Below are 24,261 nucleotides of genomic sequence, written 5' to 3'. Positions count from 1 at the left end.
CTACCCCCTCACCCACCAGCCAACCCAATTAGACTACATCCTGCCTTTTAGGAAAATTCACAAAATTTTGTACCGTGCCCTCAACAACCTGGATCAAAATAAGAACTTTACTATTCAGTGCCATTTATGGATATCGTGTCCCCAAAGCATATATAATAAATGTATTTATCCTTTAAGGTTTATTGAACTTTTTGTCGTGTGTTTCCAGAGTCTCAAAAAATATGTCAGCAATTTGAAAAGATACCTTTTATTTTTATCAACATACAACCTGTCATTGGGAAATCGAACAGTACATAAATGCATTGGACAGAAACACGTTTTTCTGCTCCACTCCTAGAATCTCACGTTCACTCCCCTGATGCAATGATATTCAGCTCTTTTATCTGGTTTTCTTTTTTTTCTGGAATTTACCTCTCCATATTGCTAAATGATGTGTTCCTCAGAAATTTCCTTGATTATATTTTATTCCTTAACTCAGTTATTCTATTTTAGTTTTTAAGATTTCGGGTTCTCTGACTGATCCATTTTTATATCTTCCTGTTCTTGTTTCATGAATGAGTATCTTCTTTTATATTTCTGAGAAAATAATTTTTTAAGTGTATTGAAATGTTTATTCATTTATTGAAATGTTTACTGAATTGCCTCTCTTTCTTCTGGGCTCATCTTTGCTCTTTTTATTTTCATCTTTTCCATTGGAGTTTTCCTCAGATGCTCAAATGAATTTTGGCTGCCAGTTTGTATTTAAGAGGGGGAGCAACTTAGCTGTAATTGGAGCTCTGAATGCATGATGAGATGGAAGCCAGCTTTTATACCCAGTGTTTTTTAAAGATTACCAGCCTACGTGGCCATCTGATACTGACTACATAACTATTTCTTTGTTACATGTTTCCTCTGGGTCTTATGAAAGTGCCGTGAGAGGAAACTGTTTTGTTTCCCACTGTCGTCTTGGTGCCTAGGACAGTGCCTAGAACATAATGTAAAACAAACAAACAAACAAAAACCACCCAACTTGGATGAATGAGGAAAGGTGGGGTGGGGGAATGTCATACAGAACACAAAGTAAGGGGAAGTCTCTTAAAGGGAGAAATTCATTTTGCCTTAGAGCATCAGGGAGTCTTTTTGGAAGATGGGGGATTTGACCAGAAGCCTAAAGAATGGGTAGGTCAGTGTCAGGCAAGTACAAGAGACGGGGACGGGGGGGGGGGGGGCAAAATCTCTCTGAAAAGAGGCACAGAGCATTGACCTCCCAGGACCCATAAAGGTTATCCCTTCAGTACTTTTCAAACTGAGATTCACCAGCTATTCATAGATCCTGAAATCAATGTAATGGGTCTCCACTCACATTTAAAACATAGAAATATCAGAATGCATCATCTGTAACTAAGAGGAGTCTGATGAAATTTTATTTCAGGATTGTTTTTGTATGTGTGTGTGCGTGTCACATGCCCATGCAGGATCCTGATACAAAACGGACTTCTTTCTCTGGACACAAAAAAATTCGAGAAACCTAGGACAGTCCTCCCTCTAAATCTGGGGTTTTCCTCCCTGTGACCATGGGTCCCTGCCATGTAGTCCTGAGACTCCTGTTTGCCAGGGTTAACGGAAGCTCACCACTCACAGGGAGCTGATTGGATTGTTGTGGAAGACCAGCTGCTAGAAACTTCCCTGGGTCCTTTCGTTCACTCAGAGAAATTATGCAAATCAAGCTACTATGTCTTTTTTTTTTTTAACTTGGTAAATTTTAAAGACGCAGAAAAGGGCACAAAATTGCACGGGATCCTCCAGAATTGACAACTATTAACGTACTTTTGCATTTGTTTTCAGTGTCTTTTAAATGTTTTAAAATATGTTTTCAGGTTTTTTTGCTTTTGTTTTTGTTTTGTTTTTTTTTTAAAGAAAGACCCCCTTTCTGGCCACCTCCACCCCATTGCCCTCCTGGCTCTTTTTCGGGGTTACATCCACAGCATCTGCCAGTGTCCTTCTTTTCCAGTGGTAGGACTTCTGTGTGCATCTAGGAACGACATAAATCATTATATGGGTTTTGGCTTTGGGTTTGTATGTGCATGTAAAGGGATTGTGCTGGGTTTTGCTTTCATCACTGGGACTTAGAGTTTTGAGACTACACAAAATGAACTCAATCCAAAGGAACTGCCCCCACAGTTCCAGAACATTCTCTACCTCCAGATTCTGCTTCGGGGGAACCTTCTATTTTAGGACCTTGCTGATAAAGTACCTGTTCTCCTTACAGAATGAGATTTCCTTATTCCTCGTAACACTGAGGTTCTTCCCAGTAATCCTGGCCATAAATAAATAAATAACAGTTGAATTGCACTTAACGCCTCCAAGGGAGCACTGAACATCCTCCTAGCACAGTACCAGTCCTAACAGTAAGCATCTCAATGGGAACATCTGGGGTCTGGCTCCGAAAGTCTTCGCACCAGTTCTGAGAAAGAAGGAAGTGGATTAGAATGGGATAAGTCTGAGTTTCTTTCACAGCATAGGCTAGAAATACTTTTCTTTTTAGAAGATCTTTTTTTCCAAAGATTTTATTTTTTATTTGACGGAGAGCAAGAGCACAAGCAGGGGGAGCAGCAGACAGAGGGATAGGGAGAAGCAGGCACCCCACCGACCAGGGAGCCCAATGAGGGGCTCGATCCCAGGATCCTGGGCTTCTGACCTGAGCCGAAGGCAGATGCTTAACTGACTGAGCCACCCAGGAGCCCTAGAAATACTTCTACAATGGCATTCTTTTATTCCAACATCTACAGAGCACCTACCATGAGTTCTGAAGCAGGGAAGCCCAGTGGTTAAGGGCAGGGGATTTGACCTAGAGACCTGAACTGTAGCTCTGGCTGTGTATCTGTGGGCAGGTTACTTACCTCTCTGAGCCTCATTACCTTAACTCCATAAGAAATATTATATCATAGTAGATACTTATCAGATCGCTGCAAGGATTAAATGAGTCGATGAATAAAGAGGGTTTGGCAAGGAGTAAGCATTCAGGAAAAATGAGTTACTTTGTTTTACTATTGTTGCTTTTCATCAGGCATTGTGCTAGACTATGGAGACAAAGAGATGGCTGGAGATTCGTCCAGTTCTCAAAGACTTTATAATCCAGTGGACTGCCTCTAGATTCTTCTCTTTCTTTCCCAACATCTTCTGAAATTAAAAAAAAAAAAAATATATATATATATATATATATGCAGAAAGTGCAAATGACTTCCACAGGCCATTAAAAACAGTGCTTGAAATTAGACTCCGATCACACTGGCTGCTTGTTTTCTTGGGACAAGCCAAAGACTGGCAGAGGTAGAGGAAATGAACAAGTCTACAGCCTCTTCCCCAGGGGCTCAGGAATGTCCCCAGACCTTCGGCTCTGGTCAGCTCTGTGTTGAGGGCTATAAATAGCAAAATGTGCTCAGGATTTAGACAGCCTTTCCATCACAATCTGGGAACTTGTGATTTTTCTTAGACAAACCCTCTAGCTGCTATTGTAAAGTAAATAAAAACTTGTGCACCTTCCTCATACATTTGATTAGAACTTCGGCAAAGTTAAGAAGAAAACATTTTCTCTAGATTCCTACTTGCTCCCACCCTGACTTTATCTAAATACTGTTCCCTGCTTTTTAAAAAAGGATTTTATTTATTTGCTGAGAGAGAGAATATCCGTAGAGGGAGAGGCAGACTCCCCACTGAGCGGGGAGCCAGACCCTGGGCTCCATCCCAGGACCCCGGGATCATGACCTGAGCTGAAGGCAGATGCTTAACTGGCTGAGCCACCCAGGCAGCCCTGTTCACTGCTTTTCTTGAAAAAGATGCTTTCAAAGATAGAATTGCTAAATGACTCTAACACTGAACTACAAAAGTGCACTTTCTTGGTGGTTCTGTTTTCTTGGTTAGGGGTAATAATTCATATACATGTAACATGCAGCCCTCTGACTTTGCATCCACACCCTGCTTTCAAATCTCCAGCCCATGCATTCATCAAGGAAGATAGGATAGAAACCACTAAGAGGGAGAATAGCAGAGCGTCAATTGTAGTTAACAGCTACAGGAATGAAGGGTATAATATCTCACCTTGTTGATAAGCTTTGTATTAATTTTATCACTTACCACTTAAAATAGGTCAGTGTCAGAATTTGTCCATTATAAAGTCTATCTTGTAAATAAAGTGGGCCCCAAATATGTATGTCACCATGTCACCTTAGGAAGTAGTGAAACCAAATCCCTAAAAGCTTCAGGGGGAAAACATCCTCCCAAAACTTTGAATCAAATCTTTGGCCCGAGAGCGGAGTTTGGATCTCAGCTCCACGTGGTCTCAGCAAGACAGTGTCCACGTGCTGCAAAACAGCCTCTTTCCTGGGAAGAAACTAGGACTCTCTGGAGAATCACAGACTTACCTATAGATGGGGTGAAAGCCCAGCTGTGGGAAGGAGGGGGAACCATGAGAAGTGAAGATATCCTGGGGCACCTGGGTGGCCGGTTGTTTAAGTTTAAGGGTCTGCCTTTGCTCAGGTCATGATCCTGGGGTCCACACATAGAACCCCACGTCGGACTCTCTGCTCAGTGGAGGGCCTCCTTCTCCCTCTCCTTCTGTGCCCTCTCTCTGGCTCTCACTCTCAAGTAAATAAATCAAATCTTTAATAATGAAAAGGGATATCCTGATGACAGCAGGCACTAAATTCTTATTTCCAGTGTTATTCTTTATCTAAAGTCTTTTCACTTTTGAAAAAAAAGTAAAAATAATTATTAAAAAGCTGCAAAACAGAGGGGCAGAAATTGCCCACAATGGCGCAACTTGAAAAGAACTACCTTACTATCTCGGTACGCCCTCTCACTTGTTTGCCCAGATACATTTGTATTTTTACAGTTATCAGTATAATGTGCGTAGTGGTTTGTGATCCCCTTACCCCCTGAACATTGCCAAATAGCTTCGGAGTAATTACTTTAAAGGGAGCATAATGTCTCGTTGAGTGAATGTTCTATCATTTGGCCATTCCCTGTGGATGGACATTGTAGGTGAGGAAAAATAATTGTCCCTCTATCCTCCTGGGTTCTTAGCCAAGACCCCTGTAATGAAAGATTAACAAGAGAAGAACAAATTGTTTCATTTGTTTATTGCCGTGTAATTTGCTTTGCTTTGTTTCTATGGAAGACTGGTTCACACATCATGTTCCCTGAGTTTCAGGTACGGCAAGTGTAGAGTTGTGCCTGCGGCTAATGTCCCTACTGTCTGTCACCAAAGGACAGACAGACTTTTTTATTTTTATTTTTATTTTTTTTTTCAAAAAAAGCAGTGAAGAGTACCACTAACTATATTCCCTGTGCTGTGCCTTTTATCCCCATGACTTATTCACTCTGAAACTGGAAACCTGTACCTCCCATTCCCGCTCGCCCATTTTGCTCGCCCTCCAGCCCCTCCCCTCTGGCACCCGGCAGCGTGTTCTCTCCCCTGATGGGTCCTTGTTTGTTTCTTCCTTTGTCTTGTTTTTTAGATTCTACATGTAAGTGAAATCGCATGGTAGTGTCTTTCTCTGTCGGACTTTTTTCACTTAACACAATACCCTGTTGGTCCATCACATTGTTCCAAATGGCAAGATTGCTCGTTTTTTACAGCTGAGTCTAACAGAAGTTCATTAACACACCTACCTTGGGTTTAGGTGGGAGATATCCAGGAAACTACGAGTAACTCCCTCGTGGCTCAGAACTCAGGATTAGATGCCAGCTTCATAGGGGAAGGGGTGGGGATGTAGGTCTTGTAGGCTAGAGCAAACAGTTTTTAGGAAAGCTAAAAGGGCCCTCAGCAGACTCGATGGGAGGTTGGCAGTGGAGTGTGTCTGGGTGCGGTGCTGACTTTGAGTCTCTTGTCTCCTGTGATGAGAGTCCATCCTCCCTGCTGAAGACACTCCCGGGAGGGGATTGATGACGACCCTGAGGTCCTTTGGAGGAGCTGTCTTCAGGCAGAGGAGGGAGATCGGTGTCTCTCCTGCACCTGCTGTTTTCCAGCACCTTCGGCTCAAATTAATCAATGTACCAAAGCGGCATATGTTGGGGTGACAAGTCCTGAACTCCGACAGTCATATTTTGGGGGGCATAGTCTGCTTCCCTTCAACATTGACATTGCTTCTGATTTTTCCTATTACAAATAAGTAAAGTGAAGATTATATTATGTGTATATACAGAAGTAAATGTGTTTGTGTGTGCGTGTGTGTGTTTATTTACCTTTAAAGTAAGATGGGAATATTCTTCTTTTGCAATGCACGAGTCCTTTCATGAGTTAGCCCTTATATGGATTTGCTCATTTCATCTTGTCAACAGCCCTAAAAGGTCCATGTAACTAATGCCCTTATTTCACAGCTAAGGGGACCGAGGCTCAGAAAGTTCAAGGTACTCATTCCTGGGAAACAGCAGTGGAGCAAACTCCGTCTTATGGTAGAACCTTTCCTCTCCTATGCATTGTGCTGCCTCTCACTCTGTTACGTGCGATTCTTTTCCTAGTGCAGCCAAATCAAAACGAAACAGAGACTTCACACCTTCCTCCTGTCCGCTCTGCTCTGCGCGCACACACGCGTGCACACACACACACACACACAGGCACACACGTGCCCTCTGGCACCCTTGCATTCCCTTCCTCTGACGGGGCTGTGACAGAATTTGCAATCAGCCAGACACACGGGGGAAGCTGGGGTCTGTATTTTCAGTTTCAATCAACTCTAAATTAGGAGCTCTCATTTTCCCATCCTGGTCACGGAGCTGTCGCGAATTGTCCCTTAGTAGAAGAAGGAAGAGATTTATGGACTGAATCCTGGTCCAAAGTATTCTTTAGAAAGGCATCTTCTGATGATTATTTTGAGAGACTTTCTGGTAATCCCCAGCAAATCTGCATGTTAATAGGAATCATTTACTCAAAGCAGGGGTCCAAGAAAATAGCTTTACATAATAACAGTAGCTTGATTTGATTACTTCAATTTGGTTCTTGCTATTGAATTAAAGGTAAAGCCAAGCTTTTGGAAGTTTTACAGGACGGTAAACAAAACGGGAACACTGAATTAAGACTGGCTGAGTCTCAACCTGCACATCCTCATTACTTCTAATGAGCGGGGAGATGTAAACAGGATGGAGGAGTAAAAACCATTGATAATCTCCTTAGCAGCCTGGGTAATTTATTGGTTTCTTTCCCACATCGAGGGCGCTAAGCCTGCCTAATATTCCTGAAGGCTTCTTGGCAACTCCTTCCTAAAAGAAGCAATTTTCTTTCTTAGAAGCTCAGGGTCGTATTGTTTACTTGCTCCCCAAAACGCTGATCGACGTTTCCAGTAGCCCTCGGCCATTATGCATCACAGCAGCCCCCCTTTTTTTTTATCTGTAATAATTTTATACTTAACACAAGAATTGCAGAAACAGAGCAGAGCGCTCCTGGATGCCCGTCACTCCGTTTCTCCTTTGTTCATATCTTATGTAAACATGAAGCGTTTCTGTTGCAGCTGAGAAATGAACGTTGGCAGGATCTACTTCACCAGAGCACGGAAGTCATTCACATGTCATCAGCTTTCCACTAGTGCCCTTTTTTTTTTTTTTTTTTCCTGTTTCACCGTCCAAACCATGAGGCCACATAGCATGTAGTCCGTCCTGTCTTGGTAACCTCCCCCCATCTGTGAGAGTCCCACAGTCTTTCCTTGATTTCCTGACCGTGACATCTTGAAGAATACGGGTCAGTTATTTTTGTAGAATGACCGCTTGGGGCAGCCGGGGGTGCTGTAACAGAGCACCCTAGCTGAGCGGCTTTAACAGCAAATATCTATTTCTCCCAGCTCGAGAGGCTGAAGTCTATTGGCCAGGACCCTCTGTCTGCTATCCAGACACTGCCTTCCTGTACTGTCTCATGCGGAGAGAGAGATCATCTTTCACCCGTTTCTTCTAAGGGCGTTGATCCCATCCCTGAGGCCTCCACCTTCATGACCAAATTACTTCCCAAAGACCCCACCTCCTAATACCATCACACCCACACCAGGAGGGGCTTCAATGTATGAGTTTGGTGGGGGTGGAGAGGCGGTTATACACAGCCGTTCAACCCACAGCATGCCTCCATCGGAGTTGATGTGATGGGTTCTCAGGATTAGACCAGGATGGTGCATTACAGGGAGGGAAACCTCCAGTGGAGGGACATGTTCTTCTCAGGGCACCATGCCACTTGGTCAAGGTGATATCTGCCAGGCTCTCTATGGTACACTTACTATTTTTCCTTTTGTGATTATCCAATACTTTGAGACTAGCCAAATTTCTTAGTTTTGCTTGAACTTCCATGGCCGTACTTTTTGCCCTCCAAACCAATAGTTTAACCTCAGCTAAATGTGAGGAAGACCTCACTTAAAGACCCTGGAGTTTGTGGAGGGCTCAGGAAACTCACAGCCATCCAGCCCCTCCACCCCTGCAACCCAGCCTTCCAGGACAAGGCTGGCAGACCTCCTGATTTCCTCCACCAGCTATCTGACAACAAGGAACCCTGGGGTCCTCAGAGCCAGGAATGGAACCCTGTTTCCTATCATAGCCTAACCCAAGCATTCTCCCCAGAATCACAGCCATGTTCTGTGCAATTTAGGAATAACATATACTTGCTGGAGAGAACGCTGGGGGTCTAAGTAAGGAGATGGACAGTGTTCAAAGCTGAGATTGCTGCTGCCCTTCGACAGTCACAGGTACTGATGTCTGCAGACATCACTGTAAAATAGATAGGAAAAAAAAAAAGGCAGTTGGGGATTTCCACTGCCTAAATGTATTTTTCTCCTTTTTTGTGTGTGTTTCTTTTTTTATTATTGTTATGTTATGTTAGTCACCATACCGTACATCATTAGTTTTTGATGTCATGTTCCAAGATTCATTGTGTGCGTATAACACCCAGTGTTCCATGCAATCCATGCCCCCCTTAATACCCATCACCAGACCCCGCCTTTCCCTCCCCACCTCCCCTCTAAAACCCTCAGTTTGTTTCCCGGAGTCCTTAGTCTCTCATGGTTGCTCTCCCCTTTTGACTCCGCCCCCACCCCCCGCTTCATTTTTCCTTTCCTTCTCTCATGTCCTCTATGCTATGCCTTATGTTCCATAAATAAGTGCAACCATATGACAATTGACTTTGTCTGCTTGACTTATTTCACTCAGCATAATCTCCTCCAGTCCCATCCAATTTGATACAACAGCTGGGTATTCATCCTTTCTGATGGCTGAGTAATATTCCTTTGTGTATATGGACCACATCTTCTTTATCCATCCGTCTGCTTGAAGGGTATCTGAGCTCTTTCCAGAGTTTGGACTTTGTGGACTTTGCTGCTATGAACATTGGGTACATATGCCCCTTCTTGTCACTACATCTGTGTCTTCGGGGTAAATACCCAATAGTGCAATTGCAGGGTCATAAGGTAGCTCTATTAATTTTTTGAGGAACCTCCACACTGTTTTCCAAAGTGGCTGCACCAACTTGCGTTCCCACCAACAGTGTAAGAGGGTTCCCCTTTCTTTTTTTCTTTTTTTTCTTTGTTGTCTTTCTTTCTTTTTTTTCTTTGTTGTTTCTTGCCTTGTCAATTTTTGGTGTTTCTTTTTAAAAATAAGTGTATTTTCAATGGACTCAAGTTAGAAACCAAGGATGAGGAAAATTAAGCCAAATGGGGAAAACAGGGGACCCACCTCCCCCATGAATATTCCACTGGTGGCAGATGGTGCCTGTCCTGGGGAACTCCTTGTCTGAGGTCCACATAAGGAGAGAAGGAAATAGGAAAGATGCTCATTGCTCTTCCTCCCTGACTTTTGTTTCAATTTTGTGACAACATAATCACCTTTCTCAAGTTCTTTCAGAGGCAACCTTCCCTCCCGTCTACAAAAGGAGATATATCAGTATCTTCTGTTTAGCCTCAGAATTGATTCTTGCGGGTCTGTGCTATGGTCATATGCCTATTTATGAGGGGTACGCAGCTAGAATCTGATGACAAGGTGGAGAAGGAAAAAGGGGAAGAGGAGGGGACAGCCCCAGTCTAGAAAAATTAATAGACGTTTGTACAGAAGGTAGCAATACAGAAATCCTATGTACATCATTATCTGGCTAAAACTGCCTTATGAGCTCACTCTCTAATATCTGTCTTTGTGTGTACCAGACCAGCTTTCCCACATATCATGTACACATTTCTCTGCTCACAAATAAAACATGCCTACCAGAAGGCTCGGCAGGCAGGAGTATCAAACAAGGGCTGCTAGCTAACCTTTGTCTTGCTTTCATGGCCTCCAAGGATCTGAGCAATGGGGTCCAGCTGTGACCTATCAGCCAGTCCATCACAGAGGGTTAAAGTAGATGTTCAACTTCTGCATGTTCTCTTTATGGTTAGGAACTCCCATCATACCTAAGTCTTTGACTTATGGGTTCAGTAAATACTGCTGCTTTTGAGCAAACAAAAAGCAGGATTTTTCTTCTGAGACTATAAAAGGGTAAGTCCAGAAGAAATAGGTGATAATGAGAGAGTATAAAACAGAAAAAAATTTGTTCCATAAAACAAAAATCAGGCTACTCACACACGAAAAAGTAAGTTTAAAATTCTAACGAAAAGCATCCATAAAAGTTGACTCTGTGTTTATAAAATACTGTTCGGGTAGTCAGGGACATGTACAAACTTTAAAAATTAATTTTTGCTCAAAAAATTTTTTAAATCTAAATTTTTAAATTTTGCTTTAAATTTTAAAGCAAATTTTGGCACCATAGGAACTAAGTAAATTAACCACCCATTTTGGGTTCCCCGCAAAGACCACGTAAATAGCCCCACTGACCAAAAGGGGGGTCCTCACTGTTTGTGGGAGCAAATTTGGGGAAGTTTTTTTCACAGACAAGCCAGCTGGAAACACTGTTAGAAGAGGCTCCCGGTAGCATCTTGCCCCACCCCCACCACGCACACATCTGCACCCCCCTCTTTGCAGACACCCACACAGACATCGCCACAGCAGCTGGTGGGCTGGATCCAATCAGCCAGTGTGGGGCAAACAGAATGCGTGATTGATGAAGAACTCTCGAGAACAGACCGTGAGTCTGGGAGCCAAACGGTTCCTTGCACAGAGCCAAAGGATAAAGGTAGCCAATCAGTTGGGGGCAAGAATCAGTATCCCACCAACATGCGTCGCCTTTTCTTTCTCTACACAACTCAGGTATTGTCTGCCACATAAAGCTGTTCTGTGTCCCGCCCTGCCGCACACAAGGCCCCGTCCTGTCCTCTGTGAACGACTCAAATATTAATTTTGAGAGCAGTAGGAGTCATTCACACACAGACTGAACACAGTCCCTGTCCGATGTGTGGAGGAAGGAATAGAGGAGAATATTTTGATGCTTTTTGTTTGTTCTAAATTTGATGGCTGGTTCTTCTTGCCCTCCAAGAAAGCTGATTTGGGGATATTCAAAGCCAAGTCCCAGAACCCTTCTTCTGGGTCAAGTGAGCCAGGTCTCCAGTCATAGATGCCCAGTTGCCAGGATGGGTCCCTTGTCTGGCGTTAGAAGCAAGACTCCTGGGGGATGGCTTTTCACTCATGTCACTCAAGTTTATGGTCCTTCGAGAGCGAGATGAGCTATTTTTACATGCATTTTCACCCTAGGTTCTTCTGATTGGAGTCTCTTTATTAAAGCCCTTATTTCATTTAAAATTAACAACCTGAGTTACTTGGTGAGGGAGAAAGATGAAGATAAACAGATGAGTGAACAGATAGAAATTCTGGACACTAGAGTAGGGGCATAGACTCTGCTTCCCAAAGTAAAGCTATCATTTGTTCTTGGCAAAAGCTCAAACATTTAAAAAAAAAATGGCCTTGTCCAATTTAAACAAATTTTGCCCACATTTCTGCTATCTTATAAACAACCACTTTCATTTATCTGCGTTCCCGTTGGATTTCTGCTCACGTATGTCATGTTTTAATATCATGCTGACAATCTTATGGCTCTAACATTGTACTCTTTTCCATGTTCCTAATTACTTATCCCTGTAGCCGCCTTTAGCAAATAGGTAATATTCCCTTATATCACCATTTTGTGATCTGTTTGACTGCTGCCTGTTGCTAAACCTTCAGGGTATTTGCGGTTTTTCACGACCATAAATAACCCCGCTATAAATATGTCCATACATACACCATTTCTTGTTTTAAATTAGTTCCTTGAAATAAATTCCAGAGAATGAGATTACGAGGTCAAAGAGTACAAGCATTTTGATGACCTCTGACCTGCATTGATTGCCAAAAGCCCTCAAAAGGCATTGTACCGGTTCTCAAAGAATGAAATATCTGCTTCCCCCGTGGTCTCATCAGCATTGAGTTATAGGATTTTTCCTGTATTTTTATTTCTTAGCCTCCATTGATTGAGATTAAATACTATACCCACGGGGGAAGAGGCGTTAAGTAGCCATGCCAATCACTGAATGCTGAGGACTCAACAGAAAGAAAGAGAAAACAGAAAAAAGGCAGAAATCAAAGACTTGCTTAGTGGTGCTAAATGCCTTTGTATATTGAATATCCCGTGAGCAAGGCTACGCTTCACAACTGACAACAGAGAAACGCGTCCTGAACGGCTAGAATCACACCAGCACACCAGAGTCCGAGAACTTCGTTTTCATTTTATAAATACAGTCACACACTCACAAAGCCCTGAACTTTAAGATTAAGACGAAGGGACAAGAACGTTCACTCATTTTATCCATGCCCCAAGCACTGATGTCGAACAGCAGAGCTTTTACTCTGTCTGACCTCTTGCAAAGGCTTCCAATTATTTCCCAGTGGCTCTACTGTTTTTCCCATATCTCGAGGTAGCTTGAACAGGGAGAGAAAAAGATAAAGGAGGGAAAGCAAAATGACAAGGGCAAGAGTCTCTCGTCTGTTATAAATTTTGCATTAGGCCTGGTTCTGTTTTATGGAAATACTATGCACACATAGAAACGAGTGACTCATCTACGTCTGTGCGCTTTGGCATGGTTCAAAGAAAAATCCCCGAATATTCTCGAGTTCCATGTGACCGACCCTGCTCAATGTCGTTCCTTCTTCAAAATATACCTTAGGATTTCTGTGACACGGTCGCTCATACAGAGTGGGCAGACGATTAAAATCCGTGACTGAGCGAATGTGTCGAGTTTACAGCCCGCTGAGTGCATGCAGTGGAGGGTCTAAAAAAAATGTACCAGTATCACGGAGGCATATCCGTTGTCATTTGGGGAGTGAATCTGCTTCAGCGGGGTGGACACTCCTTCTCTCCTCAGCCCCACAGAAACTTGGTGTTTGTAGCTGAGAAAGCATGAGAAGAAAGAAGCAAGATTCAATAGTTGAAGGTCCCGTCTATAGTGACCATGGAAAAGTATAAACCAGGAAGCACGGGGCTGGGGGTGGGGTTAGCTCAGGTAACTTAGTCAGTTACGTCCATCCCCATCTCCCATCACAGCCTCAGGAGCACAAGAGCTGGAACAGAGCCTGGAGTCGCCGGAATGGGGAGTTGCATTTTATTCCCCATTAGATCTGAGGGCGGATGGACCAGCATGAGCTGTCATACCTGGACCGGGATGCCGCTGACTTCCGCGTGGCTGTAAATTGCCACCGTCTTGCACGCAGCCGGGCTATGTCATTGATGGAGACCCCCAGCGGGGGAAAGGCTGGGATCCAGCCGGTATCCTCCAGCCCTGTTTCAGGGCTTGTGTCTTTGCAGGCACCCCGGGGCTGAGTTAGAGGAAGAGTGGGAAGGTCAAGTGCAGAGAGGGAAGAATGAGAGAAAGGCATGGTAATTCGCCAGAGTGGACCCTTCATTTAGAGTGAGGAATTGTGTGAGTGAGGGCCCGCAGGCTGGAAAATCGCTTGTTCCTCTCCAAGGAGAAGATCTATCAGTGTCAGTGGCCAATTCAGAACATGGCAGCCCGATGGTTTCCCTTCTCCCCCACCCCATCTGTCCCCAGCTCTCTCTCTCTTTCTCTTTTCCCCCCACAAATTTTTTTCATTCCCAGCCCTCCCCCAACTCTCATTACCTTGAATAATAAAACCCAGAAAAGATGAATGCAGAAGCAGCCTGGCCTGCAGCGATCACCACCTTGGCAAACAAAACGAAGTTTCCAAGTGGTTCTTCTCCAGACTGTGTTGTGAGGTTGACATGGCACAGTTGGCTGGAGCGTCATCCAGCCCCAAAGCTACGGCCCTGGGGAAGGGGAAGGCTGAAGGAGAACAGAAGCTTCCCACCCCCCAAATCTGCTCTTCCCATCCCCCTCTAGCAGAAGCAGCCATTCCTTCCTTTACCCTTAGCACATGCACGTACTTCTGCTGAAGATTCACCCCACTGTACTAACTTGTTTCTGTGCTGTCTTCTCACCAAGGCAGCGAATGCAGCAGTGTATCCAGGCAGAACCGAGTTCATACCCCAAGTCCGGTCTCCTCGTAGCTATGGGGCATGGGACAAGTCACTTCACTTTTCTGAGACCTTTGTTTCCTCATCCATAATGAGTCTGCCTCGTCGGGTTGTTGTGTGGACCATAGGAGCTTCTAAAAAATGCTTTAGGGGGCACCTGAACGGCTCAGTGGGTTAAGCCTCTGCCTTCGGCTCAGGTCATGATCTCAGGGTCCTGGGATCGAGTCCCGTGTTGGGCTCTCTGCTCAGTGGGGAGCCTGCTTCCCTCTCTCTCTCTCTGCCTGCCTCTCTGCCTGCTTGTGATCTCTGTCTGTCAAATAAATAAAATCTTTTAAAAAATAAAATAAAAAAGTAAAAAATAAAAAATGCTTTGGCCCAAATTTAGTCCTTTGTTCACTGTATTAAGTCCCAGTCCTTAGCACAGGACCCAAACAGCATACTCATTAAAATACCACTCCACCTACCCAGTGCTTCTCGGGCACTGTGGGCAACATAGGGTTAAACAGAGAGTCGCTGGGCACTTTGGGATGAGGATCTTTTTTTTTTTTTTTTGACCTTGAGAAGCATCACAGAAGCCAGGGAAACCATGTGGTTACAGCAGTTGGTCTCTCTAGTACTGACTCTTCATTCCGAGTCCCTTTCATGCTACATCCCAAAGCAGGGTGGGGACGTGCGAACCTTCTCCATGTGAGCCAGCTAACCCTGGCTAACAGGTTTTACCTCCTGTCATTCATCTGTCCTCTTGTTGTCTCAACACATATTTATTGAGACCCGCATGTCATGATTGCTGCTTTGGGTACTCGTGTGGGAATAAGACACAGTCCATCTTGCAGAAACCTACAGTCCCTGAGATCCTAGTAAGGATGAGCAGTACAGAAGGTACAAAGTATCCTGGAGGCCCTGGGATTTCTCTCTGGGGCTATCAGGGAAGGCTTCATGCTGGAAACATACTGTGCAACTGATCAGGACCCAGCCCTATAGATACTGACATTGACCAAGTAATCCGGGTAGGCAGAGGCTGCTTTATGGTGAAGCTAATAAAACTTAAGCTTAAAGGACCTTCCTTTGCACCATCCCTTCCAAGGCCTGGGAAGGGTCCTACCAACTTGTTCACATGGTCCTGTGTTTTCAGGTGCCCCTGTCAGATGTTCCAATCAGAATCGATTTAGACCACCGTCTCCATGCTGTTCCTTTTCCACTCTCCCTGGGTCTGGCGGTGTTGGAAGGGCTCAGGGCACTTTGGGATGCAGCTAAGGGCAGTTTAACTGGGACAGGTGGTCAGTTTAGTCTAGTGGGATTCACTTGTGAGCTTTGCAGCCACTTCTCTAGAGTGACATTGACGTTAGTCACCTGGGTGTAAACATGGCTTCTGGGAGCGCCCCCCCTCCCCCCGTTCCACACTGTGTGGAGTCCCTCAGTGCGGGGACAAGAGGTCACAAGATGTGCAGGTCAGCGGTAGAGACACATCCTTCAGTGCTCATCCCCAGAACTCGGTGGGTGGTGAAGGAGAAATAAGGTTTGGAACGTATTGACCAAGAAGCAGTCTGGGCAGGCACGTCATTGCGATGTGTCCAGCAGTTAATTCTTAAAAGAAGAAGTACATATATTTATATATATATTACTATATAATAAATAATATCTATTATATAATATATATAATAAATAATAAATGTAGATGTTTACAGAAATCGATCATATTCTATTTCTGAATTTTGTGCTGTCTATGGTATCTATCAGCCTTTAACTTGTGGCGTTGGTTGTGATTTCTTTTCTCATTCTGAACAAATAATCACATCTAATTTTGTATTTGTACTTGGACAGTCTTTTTCTTATCTCCCGAAGCTGGATCTGCCAAGCCTGTAGTCCTTGCTCATCCTGGAGGGCCGGGGGGGAAGCACACACCAGAATTCCAGCTTTGTATTGCATCCCAAAGGGCTGTCATACAGACCCATCCCTGGGCCACTGGGTCCCTGGCTCAAGCCCCAGCCTCCGGAGGGGAGCCAGTCCCAGAACCCCTCTCCCCCCCGCCCGCCACCCCCTGGGGTGGGCAGCAGCTGCTGAGTCCTTGGAGGCTCTGGGATCCGACAGCCCAGTACCTGGGAGCCAGGGCCTGCCCAGCGGCCTTCCTTCCTGGCCAACAGCTGCCTCCGTGCAGCCCCTCTCCGGAGGATCTGTGTGGCCATTCATCACAGGCCTCCTCTTGGAAAGGCAAAGAAGGTTGCATTATACTAGGTAAAGCTTATCGTTTGCATCTGCCAAGATCCACGCATTTCCCCTGCCTCCCGCCTCCAGCCCCCCGCACGCTGCCCTCCCCTCTTCCTTCACCCTCTCTGGTGGGTTTTCAATAGTGTGTGCTTTTTTTTTTCTTTCTCCTTTCTTTCTGGTCAAGACAGGGTTGTCTCTCTGGGTGGAAAAAGGCAGTGTGTTCGTGGAGTGCAGCTGCATTTCAAAGGTACTTTGTTGGCGAGTTATGAATTTGCCTTTGCTAATGTGGGGAAACAGGGAGATTCTTTGGCTTTTTTCCCCCCCAAACTGAAATTGATGTTATTTCTTTGCCAGTGGTACCCAAGGAAATGTTTTGTTCCATTTCCTCCCCTTTCAGGCAGAGCCTATTTATGTTCGGAGCTGGGGCCCTGCCATGGAGAATCATTGCCGTTACCACCAGCGTCTGAGGCCGGCCAAGTCCAGCAGCTGTGCTCTCATGCCTACCCTCACCAAGGTTTATTTCCTTGACAACATGTTCTTGTTTGGACCAACTTTCTTAGTCTTTCTCTTGGTGTGTGTGTGTGTTTTCTTTTTTTCTTTTTTTCCCTCCCCCTCCTTTCTGAAATCCGCCTTACAGTTTCGTGGGGCTTAAAATTAAAAAGGGAAAAACTGTGTGTGTGTGTGTGTGTGTGTGTGTGTGTGTGTGTGAAAGAGAGAGAGAGAGAGAAAGATGGAAAGTTGGGGGCAATGAGCAGGGGATTGGAAAGAAGATAAAGACTCTGGGAACTGGAGGAAGGGTCCAGGGGGCCTGAGCAAGGGGCGAGAGGTGGGAAGGTTTCAACGTAAGCGACAGCATCACATTCGTTATGATTAGGATGGTCACAGTCTTCTCCAACCCCAGGCTGCGCAAGACTCTCCCGGCGCCTTACCCACACCAGCCTTCCCAATGGAATACCTAGGTGGCCCAGTGGGACCCCTGACCCCTATATCCTGTTCCTTTCTCCCTGCTTTGCTACTTTTCTCCTTGATAAAAGGAGAGAGTGAGAGATAATTAACAAAAAACATGGCCCCAGGACAATGAAACAACTGGCCTTGGCCGGCCAGAAATTTATCCTGGTTTTCTAGGTGAACTTTCTCCCATCAATCTTCCCTTTAACCTCCGTGTTAGTGGAAGCAATAGGAACACCCCTCCCCTCCCCTGAGCAAATGCTTTCTTTTGACTGGGAACAAAAAAGGGGCTCGGCACAGGCTGAGGTGAAATCTGGGTGGTATGGGGCGCCGCACAATGGGGCCGCTGTTCCTCGGCCGGGCTGGTGTTTTACAACAGGGGAGGGGCAGGCGTGAATGGTCTGATGATGGAAACAATCCCCCTGATTCAGGCCTACAAACGCATCTTCTGTTCCACACGGAGCCGGACAGAAAAGAGAAAAGCCACAAAGAAAAGGGGTGGGGGGAAGAATTCAAGCAAAATGCGTTCGGCTAAAAATCTCTCCTCTCCTCCGTATCCCAGAAAGGAAACCCATGGCCGGGGCCCTCCGGATTTCTCGGCCGCGTCTGAATAGCTAGGGCCAGACTCTGATTTATTGACGAAGCTTAAGCGACTCTCCGGAGAAAGGCTTGGGGGTTCTTTGTCCTCGGGAGAAAGTACAATAGGCCACAAGGGCCAAGATCTCTTGGGCTGCTCTCAGGCCTGCGTTCCTCTTGCCCTCTCGTCCCTGCAAACGCCAGCAGCAGTAAAAACGATTGGTGGTGTGCCTCCAAGAGCTGGTGACAAGGCCGGGCCACTTGAGGTCTCCTTAAGAGGGTATTATGGTCGGGGAAAATATTTGTGCTGTGAAGATGGCACACTCCATTTGGCTAATGGCTCTCATCTGTGCCGGCTAATCGCCCCCTGCCCGCCTGTCAGGGGCGCAGCAGCGGCCAATTCATGGCACCCTCGGAGAAAGCCCCCTTTCTGCGGCGACCAAGACGGAGACATTGTGTTCACCTACTTGAGCAGAGGGGAAGGTGACCAGGAGGGCAGGCCAGGCTGTAAATTTCCATTAAAACAAAAACAGACAGCGCCTGCTCTGCTCCAGGACGCCTCCAATAAATTATGGCCGGACAGCGGGATGGGGCAGAGCCCAAGAGGGACTGGGTGCCCGAGGGTCCCTCCCCTCTGGATCTGGGAACAGCTGTGAGGAATCAGGAGTCTGAGCCAATGGGCCGGAGCCCCCCAGAGGGTCTGTGGTTTGCCTTCAGGAAGAGGGAAGAGGAAGAGACCATCCAACTGAGAGGCAGGAGGAAGCAGTCTCCCTCTGAGCAGAGAGCCCAATGCGGGGCTCAATCCCAGGACCCTGGGATCATGAGCTGAGCCCAAGGCAGAGGCTTAACGGGCTGAGCCAGCCAGGGGCCCCAGCTGAGAATATTTTCTTGAGTGCACAAGCTCCTGATCTGTCTCCCTCCTGGGGTCCACCTTCCCTCACCTTCATCTGTGCATTTCACGGACAGGTAAGTAAGCAGGGCGACAAGGACATTGACTGTCCCTCATCTCACACTCATGGTACTTAGTGCTTTATCTACATACTGTTTTGTGTGGCCTAAATGAAATACAAAACATGGATGAACATTGAAAACGTTATGCCAAATGGAAGAAGCCAATCATAAGAAACCACATATCGTTCGATTCCATTTATAGGAAATGTCTGGAACAGGCAAACCCACAGAGACAGAAAGTAAATCAGTGCCTGGGGTGGTAGATATTGGGGGGTCCCGGAGGTTCCAGCTAAGGGGCGTGGGGTTCCTTTTGAGGGTAATGAAAATGTTCTAACATTAACTGAGGTTATCAATGCACAATCCGGTGCATATACAGAAAGCCACCTAATTGTACAAGTGGATGGATTACACGACATGTGAATTATACCATGACAAAGCTGTTTAAAACATAGAAGGAATTATGGAAATCGATCATCACCATTTAGCAATCATCCTAACTACAACTGATTGGACAGAACTGGAACAAGATCTAATCTCAGATTACCTTTCTACAACATACTAACTCTCTATGCAGGGAAAATGATGACCTCATGGTGGAGAGACCCGGCAGATACCAGCTTAGCCAGGTAATTAAGGTTCACGGCGGGGGGCGGGGGTGGACACCATGTGCCTCCTGATGAGATACCCCGAGAGACCACAGCACCATCTTGGGGGTCTCCCTGCCAAGAATGAATGGCTCGAGTCCGGTCACAAAGAAATACAGGACAAGACCCAGGCTAGGGTTATCCTACACAATGAAAAAAACTTGTACTTTGAAACTGATAAAGACATGAGAAACAAGGAAAGACAGATGAAAACAGACTCAGGAGGCAACAACCGCATACAGTCCATGTTCCTGGATGGTATCATGCACCAGCAAGGAAGAAGAGAGGTCCCCGGGACAGTGGAGATGTCTGAGCGGAGTCTATGGATTGGAGGAGAGGGGGTGTGGTCCGTGGTGATTCTCTGATTGGGAAAGCTGTGCTGTGGTTGTATAGAAAGGGGTCCTTGTTTGGGGGACACATGTGGGAGAATTTGGGATGTTTAGGTGTGGGGCTTGCTTTCAAATGGCTCAGAAGAAGACTAATGATTGTGTGTGTGTGTGTGTGTGCATGCGTGCACCTGTAGAGACAGCAAGATTAAGAATGATGGGATGAATGAGGTACAGTGTTAACTGCAGAGGAATCTCGTGAAGCAGATATGTGAGTTCTTTGTACTGTTCTTGCAACTTTTCTGTATGTGTGAAATTATTTCAGAATAAATCATTTCAGGGGTGCCTGGGTGGCTCAGTCGGTTAAGTGTCTGTCTTTGGCTCAGGTCAGGATCTCAGGGTCCTGGGATTCAGCCCTACATTGCACTGGGCTCTCTGCTCAGCGGGGAATCTGGTTCTCTCTCTGCCTCTTCCCCTGCTCATGGTCTCTTGCTCCCTCTTTCTCTCTCAAATAAATAAATTAAATCTTAAAAAAAATAAATCCTAGGGGCACCTGGGTGGCTCAGTGGGTTAAAGCCTCTGCCTTCGGCTCAGGTCATGATCTCAGGGTCCTGGGATCGAACCCCATGTCGGACTCTCTGCTCAGCAGGGAGCCTGCTTCCTCCTCTCTCTCTCTGCTTGCCTCTCTGCCTACTTGTGATCTCTCTCTCTATCAAATAAATAAATAAATAATCTTTAAAAAATAAATAAAAAATAAAAATAAAAAACAAATCCTATAAAAGAGCTATAGGGTCATATAATAGATTGTGTATTCTACTACAGCCCTCCCATATCTAGAGAGATTATTTACATGGAATTTTTTTTTTATCTCCCCTCTCTACAAAAACTCACCACAGATGTGTGTATGTGTGTGTGTGTGAGAGAGAGAGAGAGACAGAGAGAAGCAGAGAGGGGGAAAGAGGAAGAAAGGGGAAAGGGAAGCAAACAGTATTAATGAAAAATGTCTACTTTTTAAGACTCTAACATAGCACTAATACAGCAAGGATGCTGGGGTTTCAAGAATAATAACAGGGTCCACCACACACCCCAGACACATGCTCAGTGTTGCCTAAAGCTCTTTCCAAGGTGATGCTGTACCTTCATCCCAAGGGCAGAGAGGGACTCCAGATACGATCCTCTCCTGCCCCAAGTAAAGGAAGTAATAGTGATTGCAGTTCATACAGCTCTGTACATATCTAATAACAGAGCCTCTCCTGAGTACTGAGAATTTTTTTTAAGTAGAAAAGAGAAATCTGAGTGGAAAGAGGAGCAACTAGAAATGGAGAGAAAGCACAGAAGGCAAATCAGTGATCAGTAATGGCGGGGACAGCCTTTTCAGATACTGCTTCTCTCCCCCACTGCCTGTGGAAATCTAACACACCTGTAATGAGAACTGCTGTTTATAGCCTGCTTGGTAGGGTAGCAGTCACTGCACCAAGCACTCCATACACATCATCACCCTTAAGTCTCACAGCACCCCAAGAGTTGGATACACTTACCATTCTCGTTTCACAGATACATAACTGTAGGTTCAGAGAGAGTGAGAGACTTGGCCAAGGTCATACAGCTAATGAGTGATGGAGCTGAGATTCTGAGCCAGATCAGCTTGCTGGAGAACCCAAGTTCAATACCACTACCACAAAGCTCTCGAGGTAGCCATTCCAGCAATTATTTTCATATGTAAATGGGTCTGCTGATTGTCAACCAGGCACTCAAGCTGTGCTAGAATCACAAAGTATCATGTATGGTCTCATCCTGAACTAAAATCCTAAATTCTTGATTGGGAAGACCCATTCAAAAGTCCCACAGGAACTCTGGGGTTCACTCCCCACTCACTGTCTGCCCAGCCTCCTTGCACCTGTGTCGCTGATGTTCCCTGTCTGAGCTGCTCTTCCAGCAACACCTGTAGCCTCACCTGTGCTCTACCCTGGCCCCGGTTGGAGGACATAGGTCTCTGGGTTCCCAGACTGGTAGGAAGGGACTGGTAGCTGTGAGTGTCATAAACTGGTTGACCATGTGGCACCGACATAAGCCAACTCCTCCAAAGTAGTCTGATCGGGATGGAACCTTCCGGAAGCAGAAGGAACTTTGGAAAACACCTCCACTACCTCCTACATCCAGTTCTGCTGATATGACATCTATTCTCAGCCTAAATTTTATTTGTTCGTGCTTGTCTTCTTACTAACATTTTGTTAAGCCTGGTTCTTTAAATCTTTTTATTACTTTATGTTGAGGCAGGGATTGATCAGCTGACCTGGCATGGCGTCTGCCCTAGACTTGCGAGTGGAGGATTTGTGTCTCTCTTTAACCAGGAACAGCCTCACCTGAATCTTCCACCAATCTCCTTCTAAAACCCCTATGAGGTAAATGTTGGAGCCCTTCACTGTAGTCTCTCTTCCTCTTCTTATAAGGTCACTAATCCTAGCCTCCCAATGATCTACCTCCCAAAGACCTGCCCCCAAAACCATCACATCAGGGTTGAGGGCTTCAACACGTGAATTTGGGGGACACAGTCCATATTCAGTCCATAACAGCTTGCAACCCTTGGCGCTCTCTGGTTCGCAACCACGTAATTCCAGTCTCTGCTTCCATTGGCACATAGGGTTCTTCTCCTTCCACCTTCGTTTGTCTCTCTTGCCATTATGAGGACACCAGTCATTGGATCAGGGTCCACCCTAATTCAGTATGAACTTCCTCTTAACTTGATCATCATCAAAGACCGTATTTCCAAATAAGGTCAACTTCACAGGCACTGGAGGATAAGGACTTCAACATACTTTTGGGGGCTTGAGGGGTGTCCACTGTTCAGCCCACAGTGCATGCTTTCCTGAGAGGGAAGTCTCACTCACCTCCTCCAAAAGCTCAGAAGTTGTTCATAAAGAAAAAATAGTTAATGATTTCAAGTTAAATCACTCCCGACAGAAGTGGAAGTTATAAACACTGAATTTTGAAAGGGCCTCAAGCTATCAGAAATAAAAGTAAGATGGGGGGAGAAGAAAGAGTCAATCGGAAAGTCTACAAATTCCTTATCCTTCTTGCTGTGGATTCCCAGGTTTACTTGTTTACCAAGAGCATTAAAGGCAGGGAGAGGGTGAAAGGCTGGGGAGGGCTGGGGGCTTCCCTGTCTGTTCTGGGGTAATCAGAAGAAGTCCCTCTTGGGGGCCAGTTGTGCCCCAATCCCTTTCTGGGTTCTGCCCATAGTTACATGAATCTGTATCGTTCTTTTACTCTGTGTTCTGGAACACAGCAACAGAACTGGTTTTTATAAAGGCGAGAAGGGGAACACCTGGGTGGCTCAGTCAGTTAAAACTTGGGCTCAGGTCATGATTCCAGGACCCTGGGATGGAGCCCTACCTGCTCCGTTGGGAGTCTGCCTCCTAGACTTCCTCTACCTCTGCCCCTCCCCCCCCTTCATGCTCTCTCTCTCTTTCTCTCAAATAAATAAATAAAATCTTTTTAAAAATGGCTGGCAGGCGGGGAGGAGAAGGGACAACACCAAGAGGCCATATGGGATAGTGGTTTAAGATTGTGGAACAGGAGTCAAAAAAGATGTGAATTTGAATCCTGGGTCCTCCAGGCTTTTTCACCGGCTGATGTAAGCCTCAGTCTCTGCATATGTAGACAGGGATTGACAGCCTTCCTCTCACGGTGCTGCTGTGAGAACCAAGCAAAACTGCCCTTTACCGGAAGTCTCCTATGTGCCAAGTGATTTGTGTACATGAGTTCTAGTAACAGAACATCCTGCAAGGTTGGTTTTACCACCAACCTTCTTGGTACTGCTGTCTCCCTCCCTGGAGAACATGATGTGTCTCTCAAGAGGACAGAAGTACATTTCATAGTGCCATTTGGAAAGATGACCCCTCCAGGAAATCCCATCATGTCCTTCCCCATGTTCTGAAATTTTTCTGACTGCTGAGGATTTGCTTTTTGATGAATCAGTTAGAGATAACATAGTAGGGACACCTGGGTGGCTCAGTCAGTTGAGCGTCTGCTTTTGGCTCAGGTCATGATCTCAGGGTCCTGGGATCAAGTCCCACATTGAGCTCATTGCTCTAGCAGGGAGTGTGCCCCTCTCTCAGCTGCTCCCCCTGCTTGTGCTTTCTCTCTTTCTCTCTCTCGGGCAAATAAATAAATAAAACATTGAAAAAGAGAGAGAGAGATAACATAGCAAACACCACGTGCT

The sequence above is a fragment of the Neovison vison genome, chromosome 6 (assembly GCF_020171115.1).
Source record: "Neovison vison isolate M4711 chromosome 6, ASM_NN_V1, whole genome shotgun sequence".
NCBI classification, from domain to species: Eukaryota; Metazoa; Chordata; class Mammalia; order Carnivora; family Mustelidae; genus Neogale; species Neogale vison.
This window is presented reverse-complemented; position numbering follows the sequence as displayed.